We start from the raw sequence: 12,056 nt of genomic DNA, 5'->3' as shown, positions 1-12,056 counted from the left end.
AAGTTATTCAATGACTCCATAACCATTTCTATTGACTATCCCACCTACTGGCAGATGTTTTTAAATGTGTTCTGAGGTTTAAAATAGGCAAGGTGTGATAAAAAAAAAAAAAATAAGTCCTCAGAAATCCAGTATCTGACAGTTTCTCATGTTGTTGAATGTGCATGTTGATCTCCATCTTGGTAGTTGTCACGCCTTTGAATCTTGGATCACAAGCCACAGTACACTTGCTGCACACTGAGGGCAGAGATAGGAGTATTAGAGCCCCAGGTTCTAATGCCACTCCATTAACTAGATTCTTCCAGTTAATTTAACAAGCATTCACTGTTGTTGCTGATGTTCAACATGTTATTTGGCAAGCATAGTTACATAGCAGTCTCCTCCAAATGGATACCTAAGAGACATTTCAAACTCAACATACTCAGAAACCATACTTCCAACCTTTCCCCTAACCCACCTATCCTCACTCCACACCACCCTCCTGCAGATTTTCTCATCTCAGTTGATGGCAACTCCACCCTTTTAGTTACTCTGGACAAAATTATCAGTCATGCTACTCCTCTTGTTCTCTTTTTGTCCTTCCTCAAACTCTCTCTCTCTCCACTCCCTCACCTTACATCTACAACATCTGCAAATTACTTTGGTTCTACCTCCAAATTACATCCAGAAATCATCCATTTCTCACCACTACTACTGCCACCACCAAGCCCCAGCCCCACCTACCATCATCTCTTACCTATATTATTCTAAAAGCCTTCAAAACTACTCTGCTTCTTTACTTGCTCCCCTATGGTCAATTTTCAAAAGCAACCAGAATGATCCTTCTAATTTAGTTCTTTCCAGTCCCCTGATCAAAACTCTCCAATGGCTCCCCCATCCTATTCATAATAAAAGCCAAGTGACCTTCAAGGCCATTACATGTCTGCACTATAAAGTCACCCCTCCTCACCACTTCCCCCACCCCATCTTACCTTACCTTTGTGACTTATCTCCTACAATTCTCCCCCCTGTAGTCTCAATTCCATCTAAAACAAGCTCCTTGCTTTCTCTTAAACCACTTGACATGCTTGCTCTGGCTGTTGCAAAACAGAACACTCTTCGACCAGATATCTAACATGTTTACTTCCCTGTTCACACCTTTACTCAAATTTCATCCTCTTGAAAGACCTGCCCTTATTGTCTTATCTCATACTGCTTCCCCACCACCAATTTCCAACCCCCATTTATCCTGATCTGCTTACTCTTTCTTTCCCAGAACACTTATTTTCTAACATACAATCTGATTTACTTTTGTATTATATTTACTGTTTACTGTCTGTTTCTCCCACTAGGATGTAGCATCTTCAAAGGCAAGGATATTTGTTTTATTCACCTAGAAGAATGTCTGGCATATAGCAGACAGAAAAATATTTGCAGAATAAATGAATTAGATTACCCAAGGTGAGTAAATTCAAAGTTCCTAAAACCCAAAGAGCCATCTAATACCCCACAGCCTGATCAGAACTTTACCTCTAAAGGATGATAACAGCATTGACAGTTTCTTTCACTGGGTAAATAACCAGCATACACTTGTCATTATATAGAATTTCCACAGGTTTAAGATATAATGAGGTAACTTTTTTTAAGTTTATTTATTTATTTTAAGGGTATGTGGGTGGCTCGGTGGGTTAAGCACCTGACTTCAGCTCAGGTCACAATCTCAGAGTTCGTGAGTTCGAGCTTCCCATCAGGCTCACTGCTGTCAACACAGAGTCCATTTTTGTATCCTCTGTCCCGCCCCCGCTCACACTCCCTCACTCAAAAATAAATTAACCTTAAAAAGAAAAAAGAAGATTATTTATTTTGGAAGAGAGAGTGCACACAAGTGCACACGAGTTGGGGAAGAACAGAGAGAGAGAATTCCAAGCAGGCTCCACACTGCCAGTTCAGAGCCAGATGTGGATGGGGCTCCATCTCCAACCAAGAGAGCTTGACTTGAGCCAAAATCAAGAGTCAGATGCTTAACCAAGTGAGTCACCCAAGTGCCCCTGAGGTAACTTTTAAAAGAAAACAGTAGGGGCACCTGGGTGGCTCAGTCAGGTAGGCATCCAACTTCAGTTAGGCCTCCAACTTCAGCTCAGGTCATCATCTCGCAGTCCCTGAGTTCAAGCCCCAGGACAGGCTCTATGCTGACAGTTCAGAGCCTGGAGCCTGCTTCAGAGGCTCACTCTCGCTCTCGCTGTGTGTCTGTCTGTCTCTGTCTCTCTCTCTGTCTCTCTCTCTCTCTCTCTCTCAAAAATAAACATTAAAAATATATATTTAAAAAATAAAAAATAAATAAGACAGTAAACTAAAATGTTAGAGACCTCCACACCAAATTTCCCATCTATGCAAGGAAAATGAGAACAGTGACAAATCAATGATATTAAGAAATGATTGTTAATATTTCTGAGAGTATGAAAATGGTGGTATTGTTATGAGAGAATCCTTGTCTTCTGGAAACGCATAGTGAATATTTATAAATTAACATGATGTCTGAGATTTGCTTCATAAAATCTGGGTGGGCACAGAGGAAACTAGATTGGTCATCATTTGATAACTGCTAAAGTTGATAAGAGATTACAGGATTATATATTATATCATTCGCCCTAATTTTTTATGCTTGAAATTTGTATTTTATATGCTTAAAATGTGCCAAAATAGAAGAAAAAAATAAATAATAGTATGGAAAGTTAAAAAAAAAAAAAAACACAAAAACAAAGCCTGTATTTCCTTTAGCATCTAGCACGTGACACCCAAATATATGATGAAAAAAATAAAGTACATGTCAAAATTAAAGAACAGTTCCTAGAAACTTCCATAATGACAACAGCAAATTAAAACAAAAGAAAATGACCAAAGTGAGGCCCTCCTTCAGTGTCAAGGAAAAATGGCCTGCAATGTGATAGCACAGTGATCTCAGATTTGAATGACTGGAACAGAAAGGGGACCACCTCAAAAGGCTTTTCATCTTTCAACAAGATAAAAGGCACCATACTTTATTCTACAAAGGTCATTCATATAAACGCAAAATATAATCAAAAGGGACAAGAAAATGTGGCTGAAATTTTATGTACCAAATAACACTGAAACATAATTAGAAGGAATAGTAATAAAAATATAAAGAACCAATTTGACTAGAAAACAAATACAGCAAGAAACAAACACTATCTCAATCCCAGAAAAGGTCAAGTAAATAAAAAAAATTTTAAGGCATAGAAAACTCAAATCTTAGAAATGCTAAGGTAGTATAAACTAGATACACAAAACTTGAATCCTTCAAAACATAATTTCTATCACCTCTAGAACCAGTTTCAACAATCTCCCCAGCTAATTAAGTCTGCTCTAGTCCAATGACATTAGCCTATGGGGTTATACAATCAAAACAATTTTTTTAGAGCCACCCATCTAGCTTGTGTACAGATAAATGTTTCGGTTTCTTTAAATTCACATTCAAGTAGAGATAAAAATCTAATGGACTAAAAGTACAAAAAGGCATAAAATTTTCCCATCAGGAAAAGAAGCTGTTATTTATGCCAGCTTATCCTGCTAATGTGCCAAAGAGTAAGATGTGATATATGTGTTTCACATTCTAGGAATACCAGATTTTTAGCTACCACCTACATAAGAGCTTATATAAAAACATCTCAAGTACCTATTTTAGTTTGATTTTTCTCTTGCCTCTACTCTTATTTGCCAGAAAATCTCAAATTCTTAATAAAAACAAACTGAAATAGGTACCAGAGATATTTTTATGCCATTAATTCCCAGTACAGTACAATGCACCCTGTTGCTGATCAAAATAATCTCATTCCTTTTTAATTACTACAAATATTTTCATTTTATAAAGATTTGTTTTCATGTAACCTAAACAATCACCTTAATTAACCAAAATACTATACCACATTTCAAAGAGTTAAAAATTCACCTATCGTAAATTTGCTCTCGTTAAGTCAAGTCCTTCAACCTGTCTCTCCTGTTCTAAAAGACAAAAGTAATATCACAATCTGCAAAGTCATTATAGGACTGGTTTAATACAGTAAATAACTCCATAATGAACTAGACAATAATGTGTTATTACTTCATGAAACCCTTAAAAGTTATTATAAACAAGATCTAAACCGCATACACATTTTAATCATTACAGCACAAACACCTAAATATCAAAAAAAAAAAAAAAAAAAGCAGCAATTATTCATCATGAACTATTCAGGGGCACCTGGATGGCTCAGTTGGTTAAGCATTTGACTCTTAATTTCAGCTCAGATCATGTTCATGAGTTCGAGCCCCATGTCAGGCTCTGAGCTGTGTCAGCACAGATCCTGCTTGGAATTCTCTCTCCCTCTCTCCCCCGCTGACCCCACTCATGTTTTCTCCATCTCAAATGAACTTTAAAACAAGAAGAAGAAAAGAAATATTCAAATGGAGCGCCTGGGTGGCTCAGTTAAGCATCAGTTCAGGTCTGTTATCAGAGTCGTGAGTTCAAACCCTACGTTGGGCTCTGTGCTGGACATGGAGCCTACGTTAAAAAAAAAAAAAAAAAAAAAAAACAAACATTCAATCATTTTACAGTCTCCAAATATACTCGACCTCTTAGAACCATTCTTTTCCTGAATCCCAAATATCATGGATAGGAAAAGGAAAAAGGACTAGTCATAATAAGAATCTGCATTGTGAAGCAGTGCCTGCTCAAACATCCAATTCTAGATTTCATCTCAGGTCATGACCTCACAGATTGTGAGTTTGAACCCCACATTGGGCTCCGTGCTGGCAGGGCAGACCCTGCTTGGGATTCTCTCTTTCTCTTTCTCTCTCTCTCTGCCCCTCCCGAGCTTGTTCTAAGTAAATAAACTTAAAAAAAAAAAATCTGTATTGTGAAAAAAGATCCTAGCTGATTGTGATATGCATATTCAACCGCATTAAATATGCCCATCCTGAAGGACTTACACTATTGGAACCTCCTTATCTAATTTAATTTATACAGTACTCATTCAACTAACAATTATTAAGTGACAGGGAATATGGCAAACAATGAAAATACATCCATATAGGGGAGCCTGGGGTAGCTCAGTCAGTTAAATGTCCAACTTTAGCTCAGATCATGATCTCACAGCTCGTGGGTTGGATTCCCACGTCGGGCTCTGTGCTGACAGCTCAGAGCCTGGAGCCTGCTTCAGATTCTGTGTCTTCCTCTCTCTCTGCCCCTCTCCCAATCGTACCATGTCTCTCTCAAAATTTAAATTAATAAAACCATCTTAAAATTGTTAAAAAAAAAAAAAAAACAGAAAATACATTCATACAAACTGTGGTTCTCTGCTCTCCAGGAAAAGGTGCCAACCATATGCCCAGAACTCCAAGAATATCTATATAGACCACAACAGATTTTTTAAAAGCAAGACATCAGCAGTACTGTGTTCTGCTTAAGAAACAAGTAATAAAGTAGTACAGCAATGAGAAGGATTATCTGTGTGCATCAGAGGAGTTATTTATGAATAACCCAAATTTAGAAGTGAACAAATTCCATGGTTTTTCAAAGTATATTAAATGGAGCATTGAGGAATTCTTTCACCAAGAGGAATCTAAACACAGCTCCCACCATCCACCATGGGTGAGATGGGGCAGTGTCTGAGTTTGGGACTAAACCTACTTATAAGAGTTCAAGCCCTAATAAATATTGACAATTAAGGCCTTAAAACCTGTTAAGCCCTCAACCAATAGAGTCGGCATACACACAACTGAGTTTAATCCTGCCTCCACCATTTACAAATTGTATGACCTTAAGTAAATCTCTCTAACCTTCAACTTCATCAAGTTTAAAACAGCAAAAACAATAATCCACCTAAGAGTTGTTGGGGTAAAATTAAATGATATTATGCATGTAAAAGCACTGAGCATACTTCCTGGCACTTAAAAAAAAAAGTTGAATACATATTAGTGACTATCATTTATTGTTTTTATGATACTATGAACCCTGGCTCAGTTATTACAGGAGTCTTAGCAGTATCACTTACCTTCAACTTATTTAAAGATTTAGTTTGATCCATCTCTTATAATACATCTCAAATTCTATCTTATGTTATGACCCATATTGGGCTAACAGAGATTTTCCACTATAAAAATGAAGAAGAAAAAAACTTCACATCCAAAAAGATACTACAATTCAAATTATGGACACTTGACTAAATAAACCAAATTTCTTCAGAAATAGATTTACTATAAGATACAGGAAAACATGTTTATAAAATTTCTAACTGACGCTCAAAACAAAATTATATACGTGAAACTAGAGCAGGAAGTTATGAAGAAGGAAGATTAGGAGAAATTGCACAGAGACAAAATAAAATGATTAACAAAGGCAAAACCACACCAGGTCTGGATTAGATATTCCACCAGAACAAATTAGTAAAGAAACAAGACAAAAAAATCAAATGTTTATCCTAGATTCGACAAAAAAATTAAGAAATACAAACACTGAGGTAAGAGAAATATGAGATCAGATCCCAAAGAGGCAATCATAAATTTAAAAAATAACAATTCCGGGGCGGGGGGAGGAAGCTGAAGAGAGAATAGTAATAAAGTCTATAATAAAAACAATTCCTAACTATACCAGTTACTATTCTTAGCACTTTACATCAACTCTTTTAATTCTACCTTAAAATAAGTCTGTTATTATCTCCATTTTACAGATGTGTAAACTAGGGCACAAAATGTTAAGAGCCTTGCCCAAAGACACTAGTATCATGGCAGGAATTGGAAACCAAGCAATCTGGCTCCTCAGTTTATAGTCTTAACCACTATACAATGTCTCTCTAAAATATATAATATCGGTCGCTCCTACAAATCCCTGTGGGCTCCTTTGCATCTCCTCTCAACTTTAAACTTGCTGTGGCTTCCGGTGGTCTGCAGACCCTGCAGATCACCCTAACCCTGCTTGGCTGGATGAATGCTCCTGCATTCTGTGCCCTGTCCCTTGTGGATGGTGACTGCCTTCATCAGTAACATCACCATGGTGGCCCAGGTGGCATGGGAGGGGCCGTGGATGTCCTGCATGGTGCAGAGCACAGGCCAGATGCAGTACAAAGTGTACAACTCACTGCTAACGCTGCCCCAGGACCTGCAGACTGTCTGCGCCCTTTGTGTCATCACCCTCCTGTTGGCTCTCCTTGGTCCGTTGGTCCACCTCACTAGAGCCAAGGGTACCACCTGCATGGAAGACAAGGAGTCCAGGCCTGTCTGATGCTTTTCTCTGGGATCATCTTTGTCATCTCAGAAGTCCTGACCCCGATCCCCATCTGCTGGACAGCCCACACCATCATCCGGGACTTCAACAACCCATGGATGCTCAAGGCCCAAAAGCCGGAGCTGGGGGCCTCCTCCTTCTAGGTAGAGCAACTCTTTGCCTCTTGTTGCTGAGCGAGGGGCTACTGTGCCACACCTGCCCCTCTGGGGGCGGGGGGAAGGGGGACAGTGGATACCATTACATGGCCCGATACTTGGTGTCTGCCACACATGTCACCTCTTGGGGTCCCTCCAAATACCCCATTAAGAATTATGTCTAATTCCAGTAGGGTAGTGGGGACTCCCTTGACAATAGAGCCTAATCCCCTGAGCTGGAGCCATCAAGATAGTGATCCAGACAGCTTGTGGTTGTTTTTATCTGTGTGTGTGTGCGCACGCGTGCACGCACACTTTTGGACGGGAGGGAGTATATTTCTAATCTGATAACCTAACCAAGAAATTCAGACACTCTCCTGGGCTCTGCTGCTGGTATTTCTCACCTTTGAATGATGGAGCCAAGGATGTGATGCTTCAGGTTCTGGATCTTTCTCCACCCTGGACATCCCCACCTTGGAGGCCAACCTGGAGCTGTGGACCACTGTGAAGGCTGCCTGCTGTTCAGACTGTCCCTGAAGTCCCTCCTTACTGGTCAGGCCTCTAGAAACCCCAGGGGCTCCTGAGCCTTAGATAGCCTTTAGAAGACCAGGTGATAAGTTACCAGAGAATGCCCAACTCAGTCTTCTGATCTCTAGCTCCTCTATCCTGAGTCACATCTCAGCCATGCTATGCACCCTGACCCTCTCACCTTCAGCCCCTGCACACTACTGCCATGCCTTCCCACATACACACTCACCAGTTTTTGCTAAATAAAGCATGTTCTGTTTCATATGTGTGTGTGTATGTACGTATATATATGTATATACATGAAATGTTTCTAATGTTTCTAATTGAAGGAAAACCTGAAATGGGACATCTAAAGATTTTGAGTACACGAGGAAAAAATAATTAAAACATGCTAAAACCTAGATACAGCCTAGTAAAAATGTTTTTTAGAAATCCTACAGAAAAACAAGGAGTGATAAAGAATTATCTACGAAAAGGAGAAGAGGGGAGGAGAATGAGGAGGACCAGGGAGAACAGACTTCTATTAATCTCAGACGTAACCCTTTCCTCTGGGAAAGTACAACACAAATTATAATGAAGCAATCCTTAAATTTTCAGAGTGAAACAGATCAAAACCCAAGAACCCCATACCTATACACATACAAGACCAACTGCTTCTCAACTGGACAAAAATTCAGAAAAGAGAACACTCATATGATAAACTCTTCATGAAGATAATTACCCAACTATATATTTCAGGCTAACAAGAAACAAAATTTAAAAAGACATGGAAGCTACTCTACAAAGAACAAAGAGTGAATAAAATCGATTACATAGTACTAAGACTAAACAACTACTGTTGATGAATCATAAAACATTAAGTGTAAAAAATTCCTGAAAAAACTGATTTTACACACTGAAAAATAACACTTTGGGTCAAAATAACAGAGTTATCAACAAAACCCTAACAAGAAAGACAAAAATAGATATACATTTACATACATAAGATTTTTTACCTTCAGAGTTAACAGATATCGTTGATCCTTACTATTCACAGATTTTGTATTTGTAAATTCACTTACTAAAACTTACCTGTAATCCCAAAATCAATATTTACAGCATTTTAGAAGTTATTTGCAGACATGCACAATGTGGCAAAAAAATTTGAGTCGCCCAATACACATGCTTCCAGCTGAAGGTGAACAAGGCAATGCTCTGCCTTCTTGTTTCAGCTCTCAAACTCTAAACAAGTGTCCTTTTCACAGTCTATTTATTGTCATGTTTTTACATTTTACTATTTCAAATGTCCCCAACTATAGTGCTGAAGGGCTGTCTGGTGTTCTTAAGCACAAGAACATGATGATGTGACATATGAAAAAACTGCATTAGATAAGCTTCCTTCAGCCATGAGCTAAATCTACATATTAAACATATATTAAAGAAGATCGCTTTAAACAGAAGTATACATAAAACAAGGTAATGTGTTCATCAGTTGATAAAAACGCTGTGACTAGAAGCTCACAGGAATCTAATTGTACATGTCCCCTAGGAACTACTTTAGTATTTGCTAATTTGGTGTTTGTAGTAGCTGTGTAAGAACATAACTACCACAAATAAAGAAAATCAACTATATCTTGAATCTCCATATTGAAAATTAAAGAAACAGTTTGTTGCAAATGTTTTCACAGAACACATATGTAACCAGTAGTAGAATAAAAAGAAACCGTGTATCATCTTCTCTAATACTTGGATAAAGAATTAAGAACCATAATCTACTCACACAAAAAGAGATAGCAGAAATAAGGCAACAGCAAAAACACATAAAATTTTAAGAACACAAAGCCAGATGGATGTGAAAGGAAAACCAAAAGCCTGTCACATGAAAGTGAAAGGATTCTGCACTATACTAATCGTGACCAAAAACAATCAACAAACAGAGGCAAAAAAAACACAAATTTCCTTAAATGTAAGAACACAAAAATAAAGCTGGATTTCTGGTTTCCAGTTCCACATATGAAGAAGCTCAGAAATAGCCACTTCATGCTAATAACCAGTAAAAAAGCTATACAAATTAAAAAATCAACAACTGTTCTTAGCTCCAAAAGATAGGTGAAGTGACAAGACAAACTGCTGCCCCAAAACTGAACAGACTGTCAGGTAAATACAGAGAATCATAACCCACTGGAGCAGAAACTTCCATGGGAATCAGTGCTGAGGTAGGAAAACTTAAACTGTAATTGAGGCTCAGTGTGGGCAAGTCTGAGAGGTTTCCATTTGCATGGAACATCTTTTTCAATCCCTCACTTTCAGTGTGTTTGTGTCCTCACATCTGAAGTGAGTCTCTTGTAGGCAGCATATAAATGGATTTTTTTTAATCCACTCAGCACCCTATGCTTTTTGATTGGAAAATTAGTCCATTTACATTTAAAGTAATTACTGATAGATCTGTACTTACTATCATTTTATTGTTTTCTGAAGGCTTTGTAATTCCTCTCTTCTCTTGCTCTTTCCCTTTGTGATTTGATGAGGGTTTTTTTTAGTGGTATGCTTGGACTCCCTTCTCATTATCTTCTGTGTATCCACTATATATTTTTGCTTTGTGGTTACCATGAGGCTTATATATAACAACCTGTAACAATCTATTTTAAGTTGATAACAATTTAAGTTTGAATGCATTCTAAAGCTCTATATTTTATCCTCCTGTACTCTGCCTTTTATGTTTTTGGTGGCACCTTTTACATCTTATCTTGTATAGCCCTTAACTAATTATTGTAGTTATAGTTATTTTTACTACTTTTGTCTTTTAACTTTCAAACTAACTTTGTCAGTGATTAGTCAACTACCTTACTATATATTTATGTTTACCAGTGAGATTTATACTTTTATATGTTTTCTTGTTACAACCTTGGGAACTTTGTCTTCAGCTTAAAGAAGTTCCTTTAACATTTCTTGTAAGGCTGATTTAGTGATGATGAACTCCTTTACTTTTGTCTGGAAAACTCTTTATCTCATATCCTTCAATTCTGAATAACTTTGCCAGGTGGAAGTTTCTTTCCTTCAGCACTTTGAATATATCATGCCTCTCCCTTCAAGCCTGCAAAGTTTTTGCTAAAAAAATATGATAATCTTATAGGAGTTCCTTTGTATGTAACAAGTTGTTTTCCTGTTCCTGATTTTAAGATTCTCTCTTTAACTTTTGACATTTTATTATATAATGTGTCTTGGTGTGGGTCTCTCTAGGTTCATCTTTTTTGGAACTTTCTAGACTTCCTGGGTCTAATTGTCCATTGCCTTCTCTAGGTTAGGAAAGTTTTCAGCCACCATTTCTTCAAATAAGTCTGCCCATTTCTCTCTCTTCTCCTTCTGGGACCCCTATAATATGAATGTTAGACCACCTGATGTTGTCCCATAGGTCCCTTAAGCTAGCTTCACTTTTTTTCATTCTCTTTTCATTTTCCTGCTCTGATTGAATGAGTTCCACTACCCTATCTTTGAGTTCACTGATCCTTTCTCCTGCTTCATCTAGCCTGCTGTTGAACTCCTCCATTATATTTTGCAGACCAGTTATTGTATTCTTCAGTTCTGTGACTTCTATTTGGTACTTCTTTATATTTTCTAACTCTTTAAGTTCTTACTGTGTTCACCATTCTTCTCCCAGGTTCAGTAAGCATCTTTATGATCATTACTTTGAACTCTTTATCATGTAAATTATTTATCTCCATTTCATTAAGCCATTTTTCTGAGGTTTTATCTTATTCATTTGGAACCTACTCCTCTTTTTCTTCATTTTGTTTGACTTTCTATGTTTATTCCTGTTTTAGATAAAACTGCCACCTCTCCCACTCTTGAAAGACTGGTCTCATGTAAGAGATGAACCTTATCATTCAATCATACTGGTTGTCTCTTGAACCTTTGTGATTGTCCAAGCAGCCTATTTTTCTTTTAGTTTGTTTGTTTGTTTGGGGTGAGAGAGGGCATGCACTTTATTTATTTATTTATTTATTTATTTATTTAGGGAAAGAGAGGTCACACACAAGCAGGGGAGGGTCAGAAAGTGGGAGAAAAAGAATCCCAGACCCCATGCTGTCAGCACCAAGCCCAATGGGGGGCTGGAACTCACAAACCCTGAAATCATGACCTATGCTGAAACCAAGAGT

The 12,056-nt window shown here is 37.8% G+C and overlaps 1 protein-coding gene and 1 pseudogene across 4 annotated transcripts in view; one reads left to right on the top strand and one right to left on the bottom strand.

The window, feature by feature from the left end:
* Positions 1-12,056, bottom strand: part of RABGAP1L (RAB GTPase activating protein 1 like) — a 762,235-nt gene that overhangs the window by 707,929 nt on the left and 42,250 nt on the right. The window lies entirely within an intron of this gene.
* Positions 6,862-7,577, top strand: LOC101097368 (annotated as a pseudogene).

This window comes from Felis catus, chromosome F1 (assembly GCF_018350175.1).
Source record: "Felis catus isolate Fca126 chromosome F1, F.catus_Fca126_mat1.0, whole genome shotgun sequence".
Lineage (NCBI taxonomy): Eukaryota > Metazoa > Chordata > Mammalia > Carnivora > Felidae > Felis > Felis catus.
The sequence above is the reverse complement of the archived record's forward strand: the minus strand, read 5'-3'. Positions and strand labels throughout refer to the sequence as shown.